Source organism: Garra rufa, chromosome 1, assembly GCF_049309525.1.
Source record: "Garra rufa chromosome 1, GarRuf1.0, whole genome shotgun sequence".
Lineage (NCBI taxonomy): Eukaryota > Metazoa > Chordata > Actinopteri > Cypriniformes > Cyprinidae > Garra > Garra rufa.
Window position 1 is genome coordinate 80411871 of NC_133361.1, and position 21183 is coordinate 80433053.

General features: G+C 44.1%; 23 non-coding genes across 23 annotated transcripts; all 23 read right to left on the minus strand.

Annotated features, from left to right (window-relative positions):
- Positions 1-500: 500 nt before the first annotated feature.
- Positions 501-573, minus strand: trnav-cac (transfer RNA valine (anticodon CAC)). Its single transcript has one exon. It is a non-coding gene; the product is annotated as a tRNA-Val (tRNA).
- A 123-nt stretch (positions 574-696) lies between these two features.
- Positions 697-769, minus strand: trnav-aac (transfer RNA valine (anticodon AAC)). The gene has a single exon. It is a non-coding gene; the product is annotated as a tRNA-Val (tRNA).
- A 1838-nt stretch (positions 770-2607) lies between these two features.
- Positions 2608-2680, minus strand: trnav-cac (transfer RNA valine (anticodon CAC)). Its single transcript has one exon. It is a non-coding gene; the product is annotated as a tRNA-Val (tRNA).
- Positions 2681-3659: 979 nt separating this feature from the next.
- On the minus strand, positions 3660-3732 carry trnav-cac (transfer RNA valine (anticodon CAC)). The gene has a single exon. It is a non-coding gene; the product is annotated as a tRNA-Val (tRNA).
- A 1178-nt stretch (positions 3733-4910) lies between these two features.
- trnav-aac (transfer RNA valine (anticodon AAC)) lies at positions 4911-4983 on the minus strand. The gene has a single exon. It is a non-coding gene; the product is annotated as a tRNA-Val (tRNA).
- Positions 4984-5767: 784 nt separating this feature from the next.
- On the minus strand, positions 5768-5840 carry trnav-cac (transfer RNA valine (anticodon CAC)). Its single transcript has one exon. It is a non-coding gene; the product is annotated as a tRNA-Val (tRNA).
- Positions 5841-6882: 1042 nt separating this feature from the next.
- On the minus strand, positions 6883-6955 carry trnav-cac (transfer RNA valine (anticodon CAC)). The gene has a single exon. It is a non-coding gene; the product is annotated as a tRNA-Val (tRNA).
- A 123-nt stretch (positions 6956-7078) lies between these two features.
- Positions 7079-7151, minus strand: trnav-aac (transfer RNA valine (anticodon AAC)). Its single transcript has one exon. It is a non-coding gene; the product is annotated as a tRNA-Val (tRNA).
- A 1838-nt stretch (positions 7152-8989) lies between these two features.
- On the minus strand, positions 8990-9062 carry trnav-cac (transfer RNA valine (anticodon CAC)). The gene has a single exon. It is a non-coding gene; the product is annotated as a tRNA-Val (tRNA).
- A 979-nt stretch (positions 9063-10041) lies between these two features.
- trnav-cac (transfer RNA valine (anticodon CAC)) lies at positions 10042-10114 on the minus strand. The gene has a single exon. It is a non-coding gene; the product is annotated as a tRNA-Val (tRNA).
- A 1178-nt stretch (positions 10115-11292) lies between these two features.
- On the minus strand, positions 11293-11365 carry trnav-aac (transfer RNA valine (anticodon AAC)). The gene has a single exon. It is a non-coding gene; the product is annotated as a tRNA-Val (tRNA).
- A 784-nt stretch (positions 11366-12149) lies between these two features.
- trnav-cac (transfer RNA valine (anticodon CAC)) lies at positions 12150-12222 on the minus strand. The gene has a single exon. It is a non-coding gene; the product is annotated as a tRNA-Val (tRNA).
- Positions 12223-13264: 1042 nt separating this feature from the next.
- Positions 13265-13337, minus strand: trnav-cac (transfer RNA valine (anticodon CAC)). Its single transcript has one exon. It is a non-coding gene; the product is annotated as a tRNA-Val (tRNA).
- A 123-nt stretch (positions 13338-13460) lies between these two features.
- trnav-aac (transfer RNA valine (anticodon AAC)) lies at positions 13461-13533 on the minus strand. The gene has a single exon. It is a non-coding gene; the product is annotated as a tRNA-Val (tRNA).
- Positions 13534-13836: 303 nt separating this feature from the next.
- trnai-aau (transfer RNA isoleucine (anticodon AAU)) lies at positions 13837-13909 on the minus strand. The gene has a single exon. It is a non-coding gene; the product is annotated as a tRNA-Ile (tRNA).
- Positions 13910-14511: 602 nt separating this feature from the next.
- On the minus strand, positions 14512-14584 carry trnav-aac (transfer RNA valine (anticodon AAC)). The gene has a single exon. It is a non-coding gene; the product is annotated as a tRNA-Val (tRNA).
- A 1162-nt stretch (positions 14585-15746) lies between these two features.
- trnav-cac (transfer RNA valine (anticodon CAC)) lies at positions 15747-15819 on the minus strand. The gene has a single exon. It is a non-coding gene; the product is annotated as a tRNA-Val (tRNA).
- Positions 15820-16798: 979 nt separating this feature from the next.
- trnav-cac (transfer RNA valine (anticodon CAC)) lies at positions 16799-16871 on the minus strand. The gene has a single exon. It is a non-coding gene; the product is annotated as a tRNA-Val (tRNA).
- A 1358-nt stretch (positions 16872-18229) lies between these two features.
- trnai-aau (transfer RNA isoleucine (anticodon AAU)) lies at positions 18230-18302 on the minus strand. Its single transcript has one exon. It is a non-coding gene; the product is annotated as a tRNA-Ile (tRNA).
- Positions 18303-18904: 602 nt separating this feature from the next.
- On the minus strand, positions 18905-18977 carry trnav-aac (transfer RNA valine (anticodon AAC)). Its single transcript has one exon. It is a non-coding gene; the product is annotated as a tRNA-Val (tRNA).
- Positions 18978-19581: 604 nt separating this feature from the next.
- On the minus strand, positions 19582-19654 carry trnav-aac (transfer RNA valine (anticodon AAC)). Its single transcript has one exon. It is a non-coding gene; the product is annotated as a tRNA-Val (tRNA).
- Positions 19655-19957: 303 nt separating this feature from the next.
- Positions 19958-20030, minus strand: trnai-aau (transfer RNA isoleucine (anticodon AAU)). Its single transcript has one exon. It is a non-coding gene; the product is annotated as a tRNA-Ile (tRNA).
- Positions 20031-20632: 602 nt separating this feature from the next.
- On the minus strand, positions 20633-20705 carry trnav-aac (transfer RNA valine (anticodon AAC)). Its single transcript has one exon. It is a non-coding gene; the product is annotated as a tRNA-Val (tRNA).
- Between the last annotated feature and the right edge of the window lie 478 nt (positions 20706-21183).

Sequence of the window (21183 nt, forward strand, 5' to 3'; positions counted from 1 at the left end):
GTTTTCCCACAAAAGAGAAACACTGTCTCTGCTCGGTAAATCCACTTGGCAGAAGGCAATTGTATTGTTTACGAAGAAAGCAGTAGATCCCCACTTAAACAATTTTGGAAAAAGCCAACAGCTGTTTCAGCACAGTTTTAAACTGGGGACCTTTCGTATGTGAGGTGAATGTGATAACCATTACACTACAGAAACTTGTGCAGAGAAGACAGCCAGCAATCTCTTGGTGATCGCTTGTTGAAAAACCTATAAAGGAAAAGATTACTAAATCTCTCGTCTGACGATGCAAACAATTAATGTTTTACGTCCAAGGCAAAAAGCTGTTTCCGCTCAGTTTGGAACCGAGGACCTTTCGCGTGTAAAGCAAACGTGATGACCACTAGAGAAACCTGACGGGGAGCCTCTCTTCTTTTAACACTACTTGGCAGAAGAGGCCTTTGTAGTGTTGACTAAGAATGCAGCAGAGCCTGGCTTAAGCAATTTTGGAAAAAGCCAGTAGCTGTTTCCACCCAGTTTCGAACTGGGGACCTTTCGCGTGTGAGGCGAACGTGATAACCACTACACTATGGAAACTTGAAAGTACACAGCCAGCAATCTCCTGGTGATCGCTTGCTGTAAAACGAATAAAGGAAAAGATAACTAAATCCCTCCCCTGACTTTGCAAACAGTTCATGTTTACCCACGAAAGAGAAACACTGTTTCTGCTCGGTTTCGAACCGAGGACCTTTCGCGTGTTAGGCGAACGTGATGACCACTACACTACAGAAACTTGATTATGATCCACCGTTCTTTTAACTCGGCTTGGCAGAAGGCCTTTGTAGTGTTGACGAAGAAAGCAACAGATCCCTACTTAAGCAATTTTGGAAAAAGCAACCAGCTGTTGCCACCCAGTTTCGAACTGGGGACCTTTCGCATGAGGCGAACGTGACAACCACTACACTATGGAATCCTTTGCAGAGATGACTGCCAGCAATCTCCTGGTGATCGCTTGTGGAAGAGCGAACTAAGGAAAAGATAATTAAACACCTCACCTGACTTTGTAAACATTTCATGTTTTCCCACAAAAGAGAAACACTGTCTCTGCTCGGTAAATCCACTTGGCAGAAGGCATTTGTAGTGTTTAAGAAGAAAGCAGTAGATCCCTACTTAAACAATTTTGGAAAAAGCCAACAGCTGTTTCAGAACAGTTTTAAACTGGGGACCTTTCGTATGTGAGGAGAATGTGATAACCATTACACTACAGAAACTTGTGCAGAGAAGACAGCCAGCAATCTCGTGGTGATCGCTTGTTGAAAAACCTATAAAGGAAAAGATTACTAAATCTCTCGTCTGACGATGCAAACAATTAATGTTTTACGTCCAAGGCAAAAAGCTGTTTCCGCTCAGTTTGGAACCGAGGACCTTTCGCGTGTAAAGCGAACGTGATGACCACTACAGAAACCTGACGGGGAGGCTCTCTTCTTTTAACACTACTTGGCAGAAGAGGCCTTTGTAGTGTTGACTAAGAATGCATCAGAGCCTGGTTTAAGTAATTTTGGAAAAAGCCAGTAGCTGTTTCCACCCAGTTTCGAACTGGGGACCTTTCGCGTGTGAGGCGAACGTGATAAACACTACACTATGGAAACTTGCAAAAAGTACACAGCCAGCAATCTCCTGGTGATCGCTTGCTGTAAAACGAATAAAGGAAAAGATAACTAAATCCCTCCCCTGACTTTGCAAACAGTTCATGTTTACCCACGAAAGAGAAACACTGTTACTGCTCGGTTTCGAACCGAGGACCTTTCGCGTGTTAGGCGAACGTGATGACCACTACACTACAGAAACTTGATTACGATCCACCGTTCTTTTAACTCGGCTTGGCAGAAGGCCTTTGTAGTGTTGTCGAAGAAAGCAACAGATCCCTACTTAAGCAATTTTGGGAAAAGCCACCAGCTGTTACCACCAAGTTTCGAACTGGGGACCTTTCGCATGCGGCAAACGTGACAACCACTACACTATGGAATCCTTCGCAGAGAAGACTGCCAGCAATCTCCTGGTGATCGCTTGTGGAAGAGCGAACTAAGGAAAAGATAATTAAACACCTCACCTGACTTTGCAAACATTTCATGTTTTCCCACAAAAGAGAAACTCTGTTTCTGCTCGGTAAATCCACTTGGCAGAAGGCATTTGTAGTGTTTACGAAGAAAGCAGTAGATCCCTACTTAAACAATTTTGGAAAAAGCCAACAGCTGTTTCAAAACAGTTTCAAACTGGGGCCCTTTTGTGAGTGAGGTGAACGTGATAACCATTACACTACAGAAACTTGTGCAGAGAAGACAGCCAGCAATCTCGTGGTGATTGCTTGTTGAAAAACCTATAAAGGAAAAGATTACTAAATCTCTCGTCTGACGATGCAAACAATTAATGTTTTACGTCCAAGGCAAAAAGCTGTTTCCGCTCAGTTTGGAACCGAGGACCTTTCGCGTGTAAAGCGAACGTGATGACCACTACAGAAACCTGACGGGGAGCCTCTCTTCTTTTAACACTACTTGGCAGAAGAGGCCTTTGTAGTGTTGACTAAGAATGCAGCAGAGCCTGGCTTAAGCAATTTTGGAAAAAGCCAGTAGCTGTTTCCACCCAGTTTCGAACTGGGGACCTTTTGCGTGTGAGGCGAACGTGATAACCACTACACTATGGAAACTTGAAAGTACACAGCCAGCAATCTCCTGGTGATCGCTTGCTGTAAAACGAATAAAGGAAAAGATAACTAAATCCCTCCCCTGACTTTGCAAACAGTTCATGTTTACCCACGAAAGAGAAACACTGTTTCTGCTCGGTTTCGATCCGTGGACATTTCGCGTGTTAGGTGAACGTGATGACCACTACACTACAGAAACTTGATTGTGATCCACCGTTCTTTTAACTCGGCTTGGCAGAAGGCCTTTGTAGTGTTGACAAAGAAAGCAACAGATCCCTACTTAAGCAATTTTGGAAAAAGCCACCAGCTGTTGCCACCCAGTTTCGAACTGGGGACTTTTCGCATGAGGCGAACGTGACAACCACTACACTATGGAATCCCGTGCAGAGATGACTGCCAGCAATCTCCTGGTGATCGCTTGTGGAAGAGCGAACTAAGGAAAAGATAATTAAACACCTCACCTGACTTTGTAAACATTTCATGTTTTCCCACAAAAGAGAAACACTGTCTCTGCTCGGTAAATCCACTTGGCAGAAGGCAATTGTATTGTTTACGAAGAAAGCAGTAGATCCCCACTTAAACAATTTTGGAAAAAGCCAACAGCTGTTTCTGCACAGTTTTAAACTGGGGACCTTTCGTATGTGAGTTGAATGTGATAACCATTACACTACAGAAACTTGTGCAGAGAAGACAGCCAGCAATCTCGTGGTGATCGCTTGTTGAAAAACCTATAAAGGAAAAGATTACTAAATCTCTCGTCTGACGATGCAAACAATTAATGTTTTACGTCCAAGGCAAAAAGCTGTTTCCGCTCAGTTTGGAACCGAGGACCTTTCGCGTGTAAAGCGAACGTGATGACCACTACAGAAACCTGACGGGGAGGCTCTCTTCTTTTACCACTACTTGGCAGAAGAGGCCTTTGTAGTGTTGACTAAGAATGCATCAGAGCCTGGTTTAAGTAATTTTGGAAAAAGCCAGTAGCTGTTTCCACCCAGTTTCGAACTGGGGACCTTTCGCGTGTGAGGCGAACGTGATAACCACTACACTATGGAAACTTGCAAAAAGTACACAGCCAGCAATCTCCTGGTGATCGCTTGCTGTAAAACGAATAAAGGAAAAGATAACTAAATCCCTCCCCTGACTTTGCAAACAGTTCATGTTTACCCACGAAAGAGAAACACTGTTTCTGCTCGGTTTCGAACAGAGGACCTTTCGCGTGTTAGGCGAAGGTGATGACCACTACACTACAGAAACTTGATTAGGATCCACCGTTCTTTTAACTCGGCTTGGCAGAAGGCCTTTGTAGTGTTGACGAAGAAAGCAACAGATCCCTACTTAAGCAACTTTGGAAAAAGCCACCAGCTGTTACCACCAAGTTTCGAACTGGGGACCTTTCGCATGCGGCAAACGTGACAACCACTACACTATGGAATCCTTCACAGAGAAGACTGCCAGCAATCTCCTGGTGATCGCTTGTGGAAGAGCGAACTAAGGAAAAGATAATTAAACACCTCACCTGACTTTGCAAACATTTCATGTTTTCCCACAAAAGAGAAACTCTGTTTCTGCTCGGTAAATTCACTTGGCAGAAGGCATTTGTAGTGTTTACGAAGAAAGCAGTAGATCCCTACTTAAACAATTTTGGAAAAAGCCAACAGCTATTTCAGCACAGTTTTAAACTGGGGACATTTCGTATGTGAGGTGAATGTGATAACCATTACACTACAGAAACTTGTGCAGAGAAGACAGCCAGCAATCTCGTGGTGATTGCTTGTTGAAAAACCTATAAAGGAAAAGATTACTAAATCTCTCGTCTGACGATGCAAACAATTAATGTTTTACGTCCAAGGCAAAAAGCTGTTTCCGCTCAGTTTGGAACCGAGGACCTTTCGCGTGTAAAGCAAACGTGATGACCACTAGAGAAACCTGACGGGGAGCCTCTCTTCTTTTAACACTACTTGGCAGAAGAGGCCTTTGTAGTGTTGACTAAGAATGCAGCAGAGCCTGGCTTAAGCAATTTTGGAAAAAGCCAGTAGCTGTTTCCACCCAGTTTCAAAATGGGGACCTTTCGCGTGTGAGGCGAACGTGATAACCACTACACTATGGAAACTTGAAAGTACACAGCCAGCAATCTCCTGGTGATCGCTTGCTGTAAAACGAATAAAGGAAAAGACAACTAAATCCCTCCCCTGACTTTGCAAACAGTTCATGTTTACCCACGAAAGAGAAACACTGTTTCTGCTCGGTTTCGAACCGAGGACCTTTCGCGTGTTAGGCGAACGTGATGACCACTACACTACAGAAACTTGATTATGATCCACCGTTCTTTTAACTCGGCTTGGCAGAAGGCCTTTGTAGTGTTGACGAAGAAAGCAACAGATCCCTACTTAAGCAATTTTGGAAAAAGCCACCAGCTGTTGCCACCCAGTTTCGAACTGGGGACCTTTCGCATGAGGCGAACGTGACAACCACTACACTATGGAATCCCGTGCAGAGATGACTGCCAGCAATCTCCTGGTGATCGCTTGTGGAAGAGCGAACTAAGGAAAAGATAATTAAACACCTCACCTGACTTTGTAAACATTTCATGTTTTCCCACAAAAGAGAAACACTGTCTCTGCTCGGTAAATCCACTTGGAAGAAGGCATTTGTAGTGTTTACGAAGAAAGCAGTAGATCCCTACTTTAAACAATTTTGTAAAAAGCCAACAGCTGTTTCAAAACAGTTTCAAACTGGGGCCCTTTTGTGTGTGAGGTGAACGTGATAACCATTACACTACAGAAACTTGTGCAGAGAAGACAGCCAGCAATCTCGTGGTGATTGCTTGTTGAAAAACCTATAAAGGAAAAGATTACTAAATCTCTCGTCTGACGATGCAAACAATTAATGTTTTACGTCCAAGGCAAAAAGCTGTTTCCGCTCAGTTTGGAACCGAGGACCTTTCGCGTGTAAAGCGAACGTGATGACCACTACAGAAACCTGACGGGGAGCCTCTCTTCTTTTAACACTACTTGGCAGAAGAGGCCTTTGTAGTGTTGACTAAGAATGCAGCAGAGCCTGGTTTAAGTAATTTTGGAAAAAGCCAGTAGCTGTTTCCACCCAGTTTCGAACTGGGGACCTTTCGCGTGTGAGGCGAACGTGATAACCACTACACTATGGAAACTTGCAAAAAGTACACAGCCAGCAATCTCCTGGTGATCGCTTGCTGTAAAACGAATAAAGGAAAAGATAACTAAATCCCTCCCCTGACTTTGCAAACAGTTCATGTTTACCCACGAAAGAGAAACACTGTTTCTGCTCGGTTTCGAACCGAGGACCTTTTGCGTGTTAGGCGAACGTGATGACCACTACACTACAGAAACTTGATTACGATCCACCGTTCTTTTAACTCGCCTTTGCAGAAGGTAATGCAAAACTTGAACTTGATAATGATCCACCGTTCTTTTAACTCGGCTTGGCAGAAGGCCTTTGTAGTGTTGACGAAGAAAGCAACAGATCCCTACTTAAGCAATTTTGGAAAAAGCCACCACCTGTTGCCACCCAGTTTCGAACTGGGGACCTTTCGCATGAGGCGAACGTGACAACCACTACACTATGGAATCCCGTGCAGAGATGACTGCCAGCAATCTCCTGGTGATCGCTTGTGGAAGAGCGAACTAAGGAAAAGATAATTAAACACCTCACCTGACTTTGTAAACATTTCATGTTTTCCCACAAAAGAGAAACACTGTCTCTGCTCGGTAAATCCACTTGGCAGAAGGCAATTGTATTGTTTACGAAGAAAGCAGTAGATCCCCACTTAAACAATTTTGGAAAAAGCCAACAGCTGTTTCAGCACAGTTTTAAACTGGGGACCTTTCGTATGTGAGGTGAATGTGATAACCATTACACTACAGAAACTTGTGCAGAGAAGACAGCCAGCAATCTCTTGGTGATCGCTTGTTGAAAAACCTATAAAGGAAAAGATTACTAAATCTCTCGTCTGACGATGCAAACAATTAATGTTTTACGTCCAAGGCAAAAAGCTGTTTCCGCTCAGTTTGGAACCGAGGACCTTTCGCGTGTAAAGCAAACGTGATGACCACTAGAGAAACCTGACGGGGAGCCTCTCTTCTTTTAACACTACTTGGCAGAAGAGGCCTTTGTAGTGTTGACTAAGAATGCAGCAGAGCCTGGCTTAAGCAATTTTGGAAAAAGCCAGTAGCTGTTTCCACCCAGTTTCGAACTGGGGACCTTTCGCGTGTGAGGCGAACGTGATAACCACTACACTATGGAAACTTGAAAGTACACAGCCAGCAATCTCCTGGTGATCGCTTGGTGTAAAACGAATAAAGGAAAAGATAACTAAATCCCTCCCCTGACTTTGCAAACAGTTCATGTTTACCCACGAAAGAGAAACACTGTTTCTGCTCGGTTTCGAACCGAGGACCTTTCGCGTGTTAGGCGAACGTGATGACCACTACACTACAGAAACTTGATTATGATCCACCGTTCTTTTAACTCGGCTTGGCAGAAGGCCTTTGTAGTGTTGACGAAGAAAGCAACAGATCCCTACTTAAGCAATTTTGGAAAAAGCAACCAGCTGTTGCCACCCAGTTTCGAACTGGGGACCTTTCGCATGAGGCGAACGTGACAACCACTACACTATGGAATCCTTTGCAGAGATGACTGCCAGCAATCTCCTGGTGATCGCTTGTGGAAGAGCGAACTAAGGAAAAGATAATTAAACACCTCACCTGACTTTGTAAACATTTCATGTTTTCCCACAAAAGAGAAACACTGTCTCTGCTCGGTAAATCCACTTGGCAGAAGGCATTTGTAGTGTTTAAGAAGAAAGCAGTAGATCCCTACTTAAACAATTTTGGAAAAAGCCAACAGCTGTTTCAGAACAGTTTTAAACTGGGGACCTTTCGTATGTGAGGAGAATGTGATAACCATTACACTACAGAAACTTGTGCAGAGAAGACAGCCAGCAATCTCGTGGTGATCGCTTGTTGAAAAACCTATAAAGGAAAAGATTACTAAATCTCTCGTCTGACGATGCAAACAATTAATGTTTTACGTCCAAGGCAAAAAGCTGTTTCCGCTCAGTTTGGAACCGAGGACCTTTCGCGTGTAAAGCGAACGTGATGACCACTACAGAAACCTGACGGGGAGGCTCTCTTCTTTTAACACTACTTGGCAGAAGAGGCCTTTGTAGTGTTGACTAAGAATGCATCAGAGCCTGGTTTAAGTAATTTTGGAAAAAGCCAGTAGCTGTTTCCACCCAGTTTCGAACTGGGGACCTTTCGCGTGTGAGGCGAACGTGATAAACACTACACTATGGAAACTTGCAAAAAGCACGCAGCCAGCAATCTCCTGGTGATCGCTTGCTGTAAAACGAATAAAGGAAAAGATAACTAAATCCCTCCCCTGACTTTGCAAACAGTTCATGTTTACCCACGAAAGAGAAACACTGTTACTGCTCGGTTTCGAACCGAGGACCTTTCGCGTGTTAGGCGAACGTGATGACCACTACACTACAGAAACTTGATTACGATCCACCGTTCTTTTAACTCGGCTTGGCAGAAGGCCTTTGTAGTGTTGTCGAAGAAAGCAACAGATCCCTACTTAAGCAATTTTGGGAAAAGCCACCAGCTGTTACCACCAAGTTTCGAACTGGGGACCTTTCGCATGCGGCAAACGTGACAACCACTACACTATGGAATCCTTCGCAGAGAAGACTGCCAGCAATCTCCTGGTGATCGCTTGTGGAAGAGCGAACTAAGGAAAAGATAATTAAACACCTCACCTGACTTTGCAAACATTTCATGTTTTCCCACAAAAGAGAAACTCTGTTTCTGCTCGGTAAATCCACTTGGCAGAAGGCATTTGTAGTGTTTACGAAGAAAGCAGTAGATCCCTACTTAAACAATTTTGGAAAAAGCCAACAGCTGTTTCAAAACAGTTTCAAACTGGGGCCCTTTTGTGAGTGAGGTGAACGTGATAACCATTACACTACAGAAACTTGTGCAGAGAAGACAGCCAGCAATCTCGTGGTGATTGCTTGTTGAAAAACCTATAAAGGAAAAGATTACTAAATCTCTCGTCTGACGATGCAAACAATTAATGTTTTACGTCCAAGGCAAAAAGCTGTTTCCGCTCAGTTTGGAACCGAGGACCTTTCGCGTGTAAAGCGAACGTGATGACCACTACAGAAACCTGACGGGGAGCCTCTCTTCTTTTAACACTACTTGGCAGAAGAGGCCTTTGTAGTGTTGACTAAGAATGCAGCAGAGCCTGGCTTAAGCAATTTTGGAAAAAGCCAGTAGCTGTTTCCACCCAGTTTCGAACTGGGGACCTTTTGCGTGTGAGGCGAACGTGATAACCACTACACTATGGAAACTTGAAAGTACACAGCCAGCAATCTCCTGGTGATCGCTTGCTGTAAAACGAATAAAGGAAAAGATAACTAAATCCCTCCCCTGACTTTGCAAACAGTTCATGTTTACCCACGAAAGAGAAACACTGTTTCTGCTCGGTTTCGATCCGTGGACATTTCGCGTGTTAGGTGAACGTGATGACCACTACACTACAGAAACTTGATTGTGATCCACCGTTCTTTTAACTCGGCTTGGCAGAAGGCCTTTGTAGTGTTGACAAAGAAAGCAACAGATCCCTACTTAAGCAATTTTGGAAAAAGCCACCAGCTGTTGCCACCCAGTTTCGAACTGGGGACTTTTCGCATGAGGCGAACGTGACAACCACTACACTATGGAATCCCGTGCAGAGATGACTGCCAGCAATCTCCTGGTGATCGCTTGTGGAAGAGCGAACTAAGGAAAAGATAATTAAACACCTCACCTGACTTTGTAAACATTTCATGTTTTCCCACAAAAGAGAAACACTGTCTCTGCTCGGTAAATCCACTTGGCAGAAGGCAATTGTATTGTTTACGAAGAAAGCAGTAGATCCCCACTTAAACAATTTTGGAAAAAGCCAACAGCTGTTTCTGCACAGTTTTAAACTGGGGACCTTTCGTATGTGAGGTGAATGTGATAACCATTACACTACAGAAACTTGTGCAGAGAAGACAGCCAGCAATCTCGTGGTGATCGCTTGTTGAAAAACCTATAAAGGAAAAGATTACTAAATCTCTCGTCTGACGATGCAAACAATTAATGTTTTACGTCCAAGGCAAAAAGCTGTTTCCGCTCAGTTTGGAACCGAGGACCTTTCGCGTGTAAAGCGAACGTGATGACCACTACAGAAACCTGACGGGGAGGCTCTCTTCTTTTACCACTACTTGGCAGAAGAGGCCTTTGTAGTGTTGACTAAGAATGCATCAGAGCCTGGTTTAAGTAATTTTGGAAAAAGCCAGTAGCTGTTTCCACCCAGTTTCGAACTGGGGACCTTTCGCGTGTGAGGCGAACGTGATAACCACTACACTATGGAAACTTGCAAAAAGTACACAGCCAGCAATCTCCTGGTGATCGCTTGCTGTAAAACGAATAAAGGAAAAGATAACTAAATCCCTCCCCTGACTTTGCAAACAGTTCATGTTTACCCACGAAAGAGAAACACTGTTTCTGCTCGGTTTCGAACAGAGGACCTTTCGCGTGTTAGGCGAAGGTGATGACCACTACACTACAGAAACTTGATTAGGATCCACCGTTCTTTTAACTCGGCTTGGCAGAAGGCCTTTGTAGTGTTGACGAAGAAAGCAACAGATCCCTACTTAAGCAACTTTGGAAAAAGCCACCAGCTGTTACCACCAAGTTTCGAACTGGGGACCTTTCGCATGCGGCAAACGTGACAACCACTACACTATGGAATCCTTCACAGAGAAGACTGCCAGCAATCTCCTGGTGATCGCTTGTGGAAGAGCGAACTAAGGAAAAGATAATTAAACACCTCACCTGACTTTGCAAACATTTCATGTTTTCCCACAAAAGAGAAACTCTGTTTCTGCTCGGTAAATTCACTTGGCAGAAGGCATTTGTAGTGTTTACGAAGAAAGCAGTAGATCCCTACTTAAACAATTTTGGAAAAAGCCAACAGCTATTTCAGCACAGTTTTAAACTGGGGACATTTCGTATGTGAGGTGAATGTGATAACCATTACACTACAGAAACTTGTGCAGAGAAGACAGCCAGCAATCTCGTGGTGATTGCTTGTTGAAAAACCTATAAAGGAAAAGATTACTAAATCTCTCGTCTGACGATGCAAACAATTAATGTTTTACGTCCAAGGCAAAAAGCTGTTTCCGCTCAGTTTGGAACCGAGGACCTTTCGCGTGTAAAGCAAACGTGATGACCACTAGAGAAACCTGACGGGGAGCCTCTCTTCTTTTAACACTACTTGGCAGAAGAGGCCTTTGTAGTGTTGACTAAGAATGCAGCAGAGCCTGGCTTAAGCAATTTTGGAAAAAGCCAGTAGCTGTTTCCACCCAGTTTCAAAATGGGGACCTTTCGCGTGTGAGGCGAACGTGATAACCACTACACTATGGAAACTTGAAAGTACACAGCCAGCAATCTCCTGGTGATCGCTTGCTGTAAAACGAATAAAGGAAAAGACAACTAAATCCCTCCCCTGACTTTGCAAACAGTTCATGTTTACCCACGAAAGAGAAACACTGTTTCTGCTCGGTTTCGAACCGAGGACCTTTCGCGTGTTAGGCGAACGTGATGACCACTACACTACAGAAACTTGATTATGATCCACCGTTCTTTTAACTCGGCTTGGCAGAAGGCCTTTGTAGTGTTGACGAAGAAAGCAACAGATCCCTACTTAAGCAATTTTGGAAAAAGCCACCAGCTGTTGCCACCCAGTTTCGAACTGGGGACCTTTCGCATGAGGCGAACGTGACAACCACTACACTATGGAATCCCGTGCAGAGATGACTGCCAGCAATCTCCTGGTGATCGCTTGTGGAAGAGCGAACTAAGGAAAAGATAATTAAACACCTCACCTGACTTTGTAAACATTTCATGTTTTCCCACAAAAGAGAAACACTGTCTCTGCTCGGTAAATCCACTTGGAAGAAGGCATTTGTAGTGTTTACGAAGAAAGCAGTAGATCCCTACTTTAAACAATTTTGTAAAAAGCCAACAGCTGTTTCAAAACAGTTTCAAACTGGGGCCCTTTTGTGTGTGAGGTGAACGTGATAACCATTACACTACAGAAACTTGTGCAGAGAAGACAGCCAGCAATCTCGTGGTGATTGCTTGTTGAAAAACCTATAAAGGAAAAGATTACTAAATCTCTCGTCTGACGATGCAAACAATTAATGTTTTACGTCCAAGGCAAAAAGCTGTTTCCGCTCAGTTTGGAACCGAGGACCTTTCGCGTGTAAAGCGAACGTGATGACCACTACAGAAACCTGACGGGGAGCCTCTCTTCTTTTAACACTACTTGGCAGAAGAGGCCTTTGTAGTGTTGACTAAGAATGCAGCAGAGCCTGGTTTAAGTAATTTTGGAAAAAGCCAGTAGCTGTTTCCACCCAGTTTCGAACTGGGGACCTTTCGCGTGTGAGGCGAACGTGATAACCACTACACTATGGAAACTTGCAAAAAGTACACAGCCAGCAATCTCCTGGTGATCGCTTGCTGTAAAACGAATAAAGGAAAAGATAACTAAATCCCTCCCCTGACTTTGCAAACAGTTCATGTTTACCCACGAAAGAGAAACACTGTTTCTGCTCGGTTTCGAACCGAGGACCTTTTGCGTGTTAGGCGAACGTGATGACCACTACACTACAGAAACTTGATTACGATCCACCGTTCTTTTAACTCGCCTTTGCAGAAGGTAATGCAAAACTTGAACTTGATAATGATCCACCGTTCTTTTAACTCGGCTTGGCAGAAGGCCTTTGTAGTGTTGACGAAGAAAGCAACAGATCCCTACTTAAGCAATTTTGGAAAAAGCCACCAGCTGTTGCCACCCAGTTTCGAACTGGGGACCTTTCGCATGAGGCGAACGTGACAACCACTACACTATGGAATCCCGTGCAGAGATGACTGCCAGCAATCTCCTGGTGATCGCTTGTGGAAGAGCGAACTAAGGAAAAGATAATTAAACACCTCACCTGACTTTGTAAACATTTCATGTTTTCCCACAAAAGAGAAACACTGTCTCTGCTCGGTAAATCCACTTGGCAGAAGGCAATTGTATTGTTTACGAAGAAAGCAGTAGATCCCCACTTAAACAATTTTGGAAAAAGCCAACAGCTGTTTCAGCACAGTTTTAAACTGGGGACCTTTCGTATGTGAGGTGAATGTGATAACCATTACACTACAGAAACTTGTGCAGAGAAGACAGCCAGCAATCTCTTGGTGATCGCTTGTTGAAAAACCTATAAAGGAAAAGATTACTAAATCTCTCGTCTGACGATGCAAACAATTAATGTTTTACGTCCAAGGCAAAAAGCTGTTTCCGCTCAGTTTGGAACCGAGGACCTTTCGCGTGTAAAGCAAACGTGATGACCACTAGAGAAACCTGACGGGGAGCCTCTCTTCTTTTAACACTACTTGGCAGAAGAGGCCTTTGTAGTGTTGACTAAGAATGCAGCAGAGCCTGGCTTAAGGAATTTTGGAAAAAGCCAGTAGCTGTTTCCACCCAGTTTCGAACTGGGGACCTTTCGCGTGTGAGGCGAACGTGATAACCACTACACTATGGAAACTTGAAAGTACACAGCCAGCAATCTCCTGGTGATCGCTTGCTGTAAAACGAATAAAGGAAAAGATAACTAAATCCCTCCCCTGACTTTGCAAACAGTTCATGTTTACCCACGAAAGAGAAACACTGTTTCTGCTCGGTTTCGAACCGAGGACCTTTCGCGTGTTAGGCGAACGTGATGACCACTACACTACAGAAACTTGATTATGATCCACCGTTCTTTTAACTCGGCTTGGCAGAAGGCCTTTGTAGTGTTGACGAAGAAAGCAACAGATCCCTACTTAAGCAATTTTGGAAAAAGCAACCAGCTGTTGCCACCCAGTTTCGAACTGGGGACCTTTCGCATGAGGCGAACGTGACAACCACTACACTATGGAAACTTGAAAGTACACAGCCAGCAATCTCCTGGTGATCGCTTGCTGTAAAACGAATAAAGGAAAAGATAACTAAATCCCTCCCCTGACTTTGCCACCAGTTCATGTTTACCCACGAAAGAGAAACACTGTTTCCGCTCGGTTTCGAACCGTGGACCTTTCGCGTATTAGGCGAACGTGATGACCACTACACTACAGAAACTTGATTGTAATCCACCATTCTTTTAACTTGGCTTGGCAGAAGGCCTTTGTAGTGTTGACGAAGAAAGCAACAGATCCCTACTTAAGCAATTTTGGAAAAAGCCACCAGCTGTTGCCACCCAGTTTCGAACTGGGGACCTTTCGCATGAGGCGAACGTGACAACCACTACACTATGGAATCCCGTGCAGAGATGACTGCCAGCAATCTCCTGGTGATCGCTTGTGGAAGAGCGAACTAAGGAAAAGATAATTAAACACCTCACCTGACTTTGTAAACATTTCATGTTTTCTCACAAAAGAGAAACACTGTCTCTGCTCGGTAAATCCACTTGGCAGAAGGCAATTGTATTGTTTACGAAGAAAGCAGTAGATCCCTACTTTAAACAATTTTGTAAAAAGCCAACAGCTGTTTCAAAACAGTTTCGAACTGGGGCCCTTTTGTGTGTGAGGTGAACGTGATAACCACTACACTATGGAAACTTGAAAGTACACAGCCAGCAATCTCCTGGTGATCGCTTGCTGTAAAATGAATAAAGGAAAAGATAACTAAATCCCTCCCCTGACTTTGCAAACAGTTCATGTTTACCCACAAAAGAGAAACACTGTTTCTGCTCGGTTTCGAACCGAGGACCTTTCGCGTGTTAGGCGAACGTGATGACCACTACACTACAGAAACTTGATTATGATCCACCGTTCTTTTAACTCGGCTTGGCAGAAGGCCTTTGTAGTGTTGACGAAGAAAGCAACAGATCCCTACTTAAGCAATTTTGGAAAAAGCCACCCGCTGTTGCCACCCAGTTTCGAACTGGGGACCTTTCGCATGAGGCGAACGTGACAACCACTACACTATGGAATCCTTTGCAGAGATGACTGCCAGCAATCTCCTGGTGATCGCTTGTGGAAGAGCGAACTAAGGAAAAGATAATTAAACACCTCACCTGACTTTGTAAACATTTCATGTTTACCCACGAAAGAGAAACACTGTTACTGCTCGGTTTCGAACCGAGGACCTTTCGCGTGTTAGGCGAACGTGATGACCACTACACTACAGAAACTTGATTACGATCCACCGTTCTTTTAACTCGGCTTGGCAGAAGGCCTTTGTAGTGTTGTCGAAGAAAGCAACAGATCCCTACTTAAGCAATTTTGGGAAAAGCCACCAGCTGTTACCACCAAGTTTCGAACTGGGGACCTTTCGCATGCGGCAAACGTGACAACCACTACACTATGGAATCCTTCGCAGAGAAGACTGCCAGCAATCTCCTGGTGATCGCTTGTGGAAGAGCGAACTAAGGAAAAGATAATTAAACACCTCACCTGACTTTGCAAACATTTCATGTTTTCCCACAAAAGAGAAACTCTGTTTCTGCTCGGTAAATCCACTTGGCAGAAGGCATTTGTAGTGTTTACGAAGAAAGCAGTAGATCCCTACTTAAACAATTTTGGAAAAAGCCAACAGCTGTTTCAAAACAGTTTCAAACTGGGGCCCTTTTGTGAGTGAGGTGAACGTGATAACCATTACACTACAGAAACTTGTGCAGAGAAGACAGCCAGCAATCTCGTGGTGATTGCTTGTTGAAAAACCTATAAAGGAAAAGATTACTAAATCTCTCGTCTGACGATGCAAACAATTAATGTTTTACGTCCAAGGCAAAAAGCTGTTTCCGCTCAGTTTGGAACCGAGGACCTTTCGCGTGTAAAGCGAACGTGATGACCACTACAGAAACCTGACGGGGTGCCTCTCTTCTTTTAACACTACTTGGCAGAAGAGGCCTTTGTAGTGTTGACTAAGAATGCAGCAGAGCCTGGCTTAAGCAATTTTGGAAAAAGCCAGTAGCTGTTTCCACCCAGTTTCGAACTGGGGACCTTTTGCGTGTGAGGCGAACGTGATAACCACTACACTATGGAAACTTGAAAGTACACAGCCAGCAATCTCCTGGTGATCGCTTGCTGTAAAACGAATAAAGGAAAAGATAACTAAATCCCTCCCCTGACTTTGCAAACAGTTCATGTTTACCCACGAAAGAGAAACACTGTTTCTGCTCGGTTTCGATCCGTGGACATTTCGCGTGTTAGGTGAACGTGATGACCACTACACTACAGAAACTTGATTGTGATCCACCGTTCTTTTAACTCGGCTTGGCAGAAGGCCTTTGTAGTGTTGACAAAGAAAGCAACAGATCCCTACTTAAGCAATTTTGGAAAAAGCCACCAGCTGTTGCCACCCAGTTTCGAACTGGGGACTTTTCGCATGAGGCGAACGTGACAACCACTACACTATGGAATCCCGTGCAGAGATGACTGCCAGCAATCTCCTGGTGATCGCTTGTGGAAGAGCGAACTAAGGAAAAGATAATTAAACACCTCACCTGACTTTGTAAACATTTCATGTTTTCCCACAAAAGAGAAACACTGTCTCTGCTCGGTAAATCCACTTGGCAGAAGGCAATTGTATTGTTTACGAAGAAAGCAGTAGATCCCCACTTAAACAATTTTGGAAAAAGCCAACAGCTGTTTCTGCACAGTTTTAAACTGGGGACCTTTCGTATGTGAGGTGAATGTGATAACCATTACACTACAGAAACTTGTGCAGAGAAGACAGCCAGCAATCTCGTGGTGATCGCTTGTTGAAAAACCTATAAAGGAAAAGATTACTAAATCTCTCGTCTGACGATGCAAACAATTAATGTTTTACGTCCAAGGCAAAAAGCTGTTTCCGCTCAGTTTGGAACCGAGGACCTTTCGCGTGTAAAGCGAACGTGATGACCACTACAGAAACCTGACGGGGAGGCTCTCTTCTTTTACCACTACTTGGCAGAAGAGGCCTTTGTAGTGTTGACTAAGAATGCATCAGAGCCTGGTTTAAGTAATTTTGGAAAAAGCCAGTAGCTGTTTCCACCCAGTTTCGAACTGGGGACCTTTCGCGTGTGAGGCGAACGTGATAACCACTACACTATGGAAACTGGCAAAAAGTACACAGCCAGCAATCTCCTGGTGATCGCTTGCTGTAAAACGAATAAAGGAAAAGATAACTAAATCCCTCCCCTGACTTTGCAAACAGTTCATGTTTACCCACGAAAGAGAAACACTGTTTCTGCTCGGTTTCGAACAGAGGACCTTTCGCGTGTTAGGCGAAGGTGATGACCACTACACTACAGAAACTTGATTAGGATCCACCGTTCTTTTAACTCGGCTTGGCAGAAGGCCTTTGTAGTGTTGACGAAGAAAGCAACAGATCCCTACTTAAGCAACTTTGGAAAAAGCCACCAGCTGTTACCACCAAGTTTCGAACTGGGGACCTTTCGCATGCGGCAAACGTGACAACCACTACACTATGGAATCCTTCACAGAGAAGACTGCCAGCAATCTCCTGGTGATCGCTTGTGGAAGAGCGAACTAAGGAAAAGATAATTAAACACCTCACCTGACTTTGCAAACATTTCATGTTTTCCCACAAAAGAGAAACTCTGTTTCTGCTCGGTAAATTCACTTGGCAGAAGGCATTTGTAGTGTTTACGAAGAAAGCAGTAGATCCCTACTTAAACAATTTTGGAAAAAGCCAACAGCTATTTCAGCACAGTTTTAAACTGGGGACATTTCGTATGTGAGGTGAATGTGATAACCATTACACTACAGAAACTTGTGCAGAGAAGACAGCCAGCAATCTCGTGGTGATTGCTTGTTGAAAAACCTATAAAGGAAAAGATTACTAAATCTCTCGTCTGACGATGCAAACAATTAATGTTTTACGTCCAAGGCAAAAAGCTGTTTCCGCTCAGTTTGGAACCGAGGACCTTTCGCGTGTAAAGCAAACGTGATGACCACTAGAGAAACCTGACGGGGAGCCTCTCTTCTTTTAACACTACTTGGCAGAAGAGGCCTTTGTAGTGTTGACTAAGAATGCAGCAGAGCCTGGCTTAAGCAATTTTGGAAAAAGCCAGTAGCTGTTTCCACCCAGTTTCAAACTGGGGACCTTTCGCGTGTGAGGCGAACGTGATAACCACTACACTATAGAAACTTGATTATGATCCACCGTTCTTTTAACTCGGCTTGGCAGAAGGCCTTTGTAGTGTTGACGAAGAAAGCAACAGATCCCTACTTAAGCAATTTTGGAAAAAGCAACCAGCTGTTGCCACCCAGTTTCGAACTGGGGACCTTTCGCATGAGGCGAACGTGACAACCACTACACTATGGAAACTTGAAAGTACACAGCCAGCAATCTCCTGGTGATCGCTTGCTGTAAAACGAATAAAGGAAAAGATAACTAAATCCCTCCCCTGACTTTGCCACCAGTTCATGTTTACCCACGAAAGAGAAACACTGTTTCCGCTCGGTTTCGAACCGTGGACCTTTCGCGTATTAGGCGAACGTGATGACCACTACACTACAGAAACTTCATTGTAATCCACCATTCTTTTAACTTGGCTTGGCAGAAGGCCTTTGTAGTGTTGACGAAGAAAGCAACAGATCCCTACTTAAGCAATTTTGGAAAAAGCCACCAGCTGTTGCCACCCAGTTTCGAACTGGGGACCTTTCGCATGAGGCGAACGCGACAACCACTACACTATGGAATCCCGTGCAGAGATGACTGCCAGCAATCTCCTGGTGATCGCTTGTGGAAGAGCGAACTAAGGAAAAGATAATTAAACACCTCACCTGACTTTGTAAACATTTCATGTTTTCTCACAAAAGAGAAACACTGTCTCTGCTCGGTAAATCCACTTGGCAGAAGGCAATTGTATTGTTTACGAAGAAAGCAGTAGATCCCTACTTTAAACAATTTTGTAAAAAGCCAACAGCTGTTTCAAAACAGTTTCGAACTGGGGCCCTTTTGTGTGTGAGGTGAACGTGATAACCACTACACTATGGAAACTTGAAAGTACACAGCCAGCAATCTCCTGGTGATCGCTTGCTGTAAAATGAATAAAGGAAAAGATAACTAAATCCCTCCCCTGACTTTGCAAACAGTTCATGTTTACCCACAATAGAGAAACACTGTTTCTGCTCGGTTTCGAACCGAGGACCTTTCGCGTGTTAGGCGAACGTGATGACCACTACACTACAGAAACTTGATTATGATCCACCGTTCTTTTAACTCGGCTTGGCAGAAGGCCTTTGTAGTGTTGACGAAGAAAGCAACAGATCCCTACTTAAGCAATTTTGGAAAAAGCCACCCGCTGTTGCCACCCAGTTTCGAACTGGGGACCTTTCGCATGAGGCGAACGTGACAACCACTACACTATGGAATCCTTTGCAGAGATGACTGCCAGCAATGTCCTGGTGATCGCTTATGGAAGAGCGAACTAAGGAAAAGATAATTAAACACCTCACCTGACTTTGTAAACATTTCATGTTTTCCCACAAAAGAGAAACACTGTCTCTGCTCGGTAAATCCACTTGGCAGAAGGCATTTGTAGTGTTTAAGAAGAAAGCAGTAGATCCCTACTTAAACAATTTTGGAAAAAGCCAACAGCTGTTTCAGAACAGTTTTAAACTGGGGACCTTTCGTATGTGAGGAGAATGTGATAACCATTACACTACAGAAACTTGTGCAGAGAAGACAGCCAGCAATCTCGTGGTGATCGCTTGCTGTAAAACGAATAAAGGAAAAGATAACTAAATCCCTCCCCTGACTTTGCAAACAGTTCATGTTTACCCACGAAAGAGAAACACTGTTTCTGCTCGGTTTCGAACCGAGGACCTTTCGCGTGTTAGGCGAACGTGATGACCACTACACTACAGAAACTTGATTATGATCCACCGTTCTTTTAACTCGGCTTGGCAAAAGGCCTTTGTAGTGTTGACGAAGAAAGCAACAGATCCCTACTTAAGCAATTTTGGAAAAAGCAACCAGCTGTTGCCACCCAGTTTCGAACTGGGGACCTTTCGCATGAGGCGAACGTGACAACCACTACACTATGGAAACTTGAAAGTACACAGCCAGCAATCTCCTGGTGATCGCTTGCTGTAAAACGAATAAAGGAAAAGATAACTAAATCCCTCCCCTGACTTTGCCACCAGTTCATGTTTACCCACGAAAGAGAAACACTGTTTCCGCTCGGTTTCGAACCGTGGACCTTTCGCGTATTAGGCGAACGTGATGACCACTACACTACAGAAACTTGATTGTAATCCACCATTCTTTTAACTTGGCTTGGCAGAAGGCCTTTGTAGTGTTGACGAAGAAAGCAACAGATCCCTACTTAAGCAATTTTGGAAAAAGCCACCAGCTGTTGCCACCCAGTTTCGAACTGGGGACCTTTCGCATGAGGCGAACGTGACAACCACTACACTATGGAATCCCGTGCAGAGATGACTGCCAGCAATCTCCTGGTGATCGCTTGTGGAAGAGCGAACTAAGGAAAAGATAATTAAACACCTCACCTGACTTTGTAAACATTTCATGTTTTCTCACAAAAGAGAAACACTGTCTCTGCTCGGTAAATCCACTTGGCAGAAGGCAATTGTATTGTTTACGAAGAAAGCAGTAGATCCCTACTTTAAACAATTTTGTAAAAAGCCAACAGCTGTTTCAAAACAGTTTCGAACTGGGGCCCTTTTGTGTGTGAGGTGAACGTGATAACCACTACACTATGGAAACTTGAAAGTACACAGCCAGCAATCTCCTGGTGATCGCTTGCTGTAAAATGAATAAAGGAAAAGATAACTAAATCCCTCCCCTGACTTTGCAAACAGTTCATGTTTACCCACAAAAGAGAAACACTGTTTCTGCTCGGTTTCGAACCGAGGACCTTTCGCGTGTTAGGCGAACGTGATGACCACTACACTACAGAAACTTGATTATGATCCACCGTTCTTTTAACTCGGCTTGGCAGAAGGCCTTTGTAGTGTTGACGAAGAAAGCAACAGATCCCTACTTAAGCAATTTTGGAAAAAGCCACCCGCTGTTGCCACCCAGTTTCGAACTGGGGACCTTTCGCATGAGGCGAACGTGACAACCACTACACTATGGAATCCTTTGCAGAGATGACTGCCAGCAATCTCCTGGTGATCGCTTGCTGTAAAACGAATAAAGGAAAAGATAACTAAATCCCTCCCCTGACTTTGCAAACAGTTCATGTTTACCCACGAAAGAGAAACACTGTTTCTGCTCGGTTTCGAACCGAGGACCTTTAGGCGAAAGTGATGACCACTACACTATGGAATCCCGTGCAGAGATGACTGCCAGCAATCTCCTGGTGATCGCTTGCTGTAAAACGAATAAAGGAAAAGATAACTAAATCCCTCCACTGACTTTGCAAACAGTTCATGTTT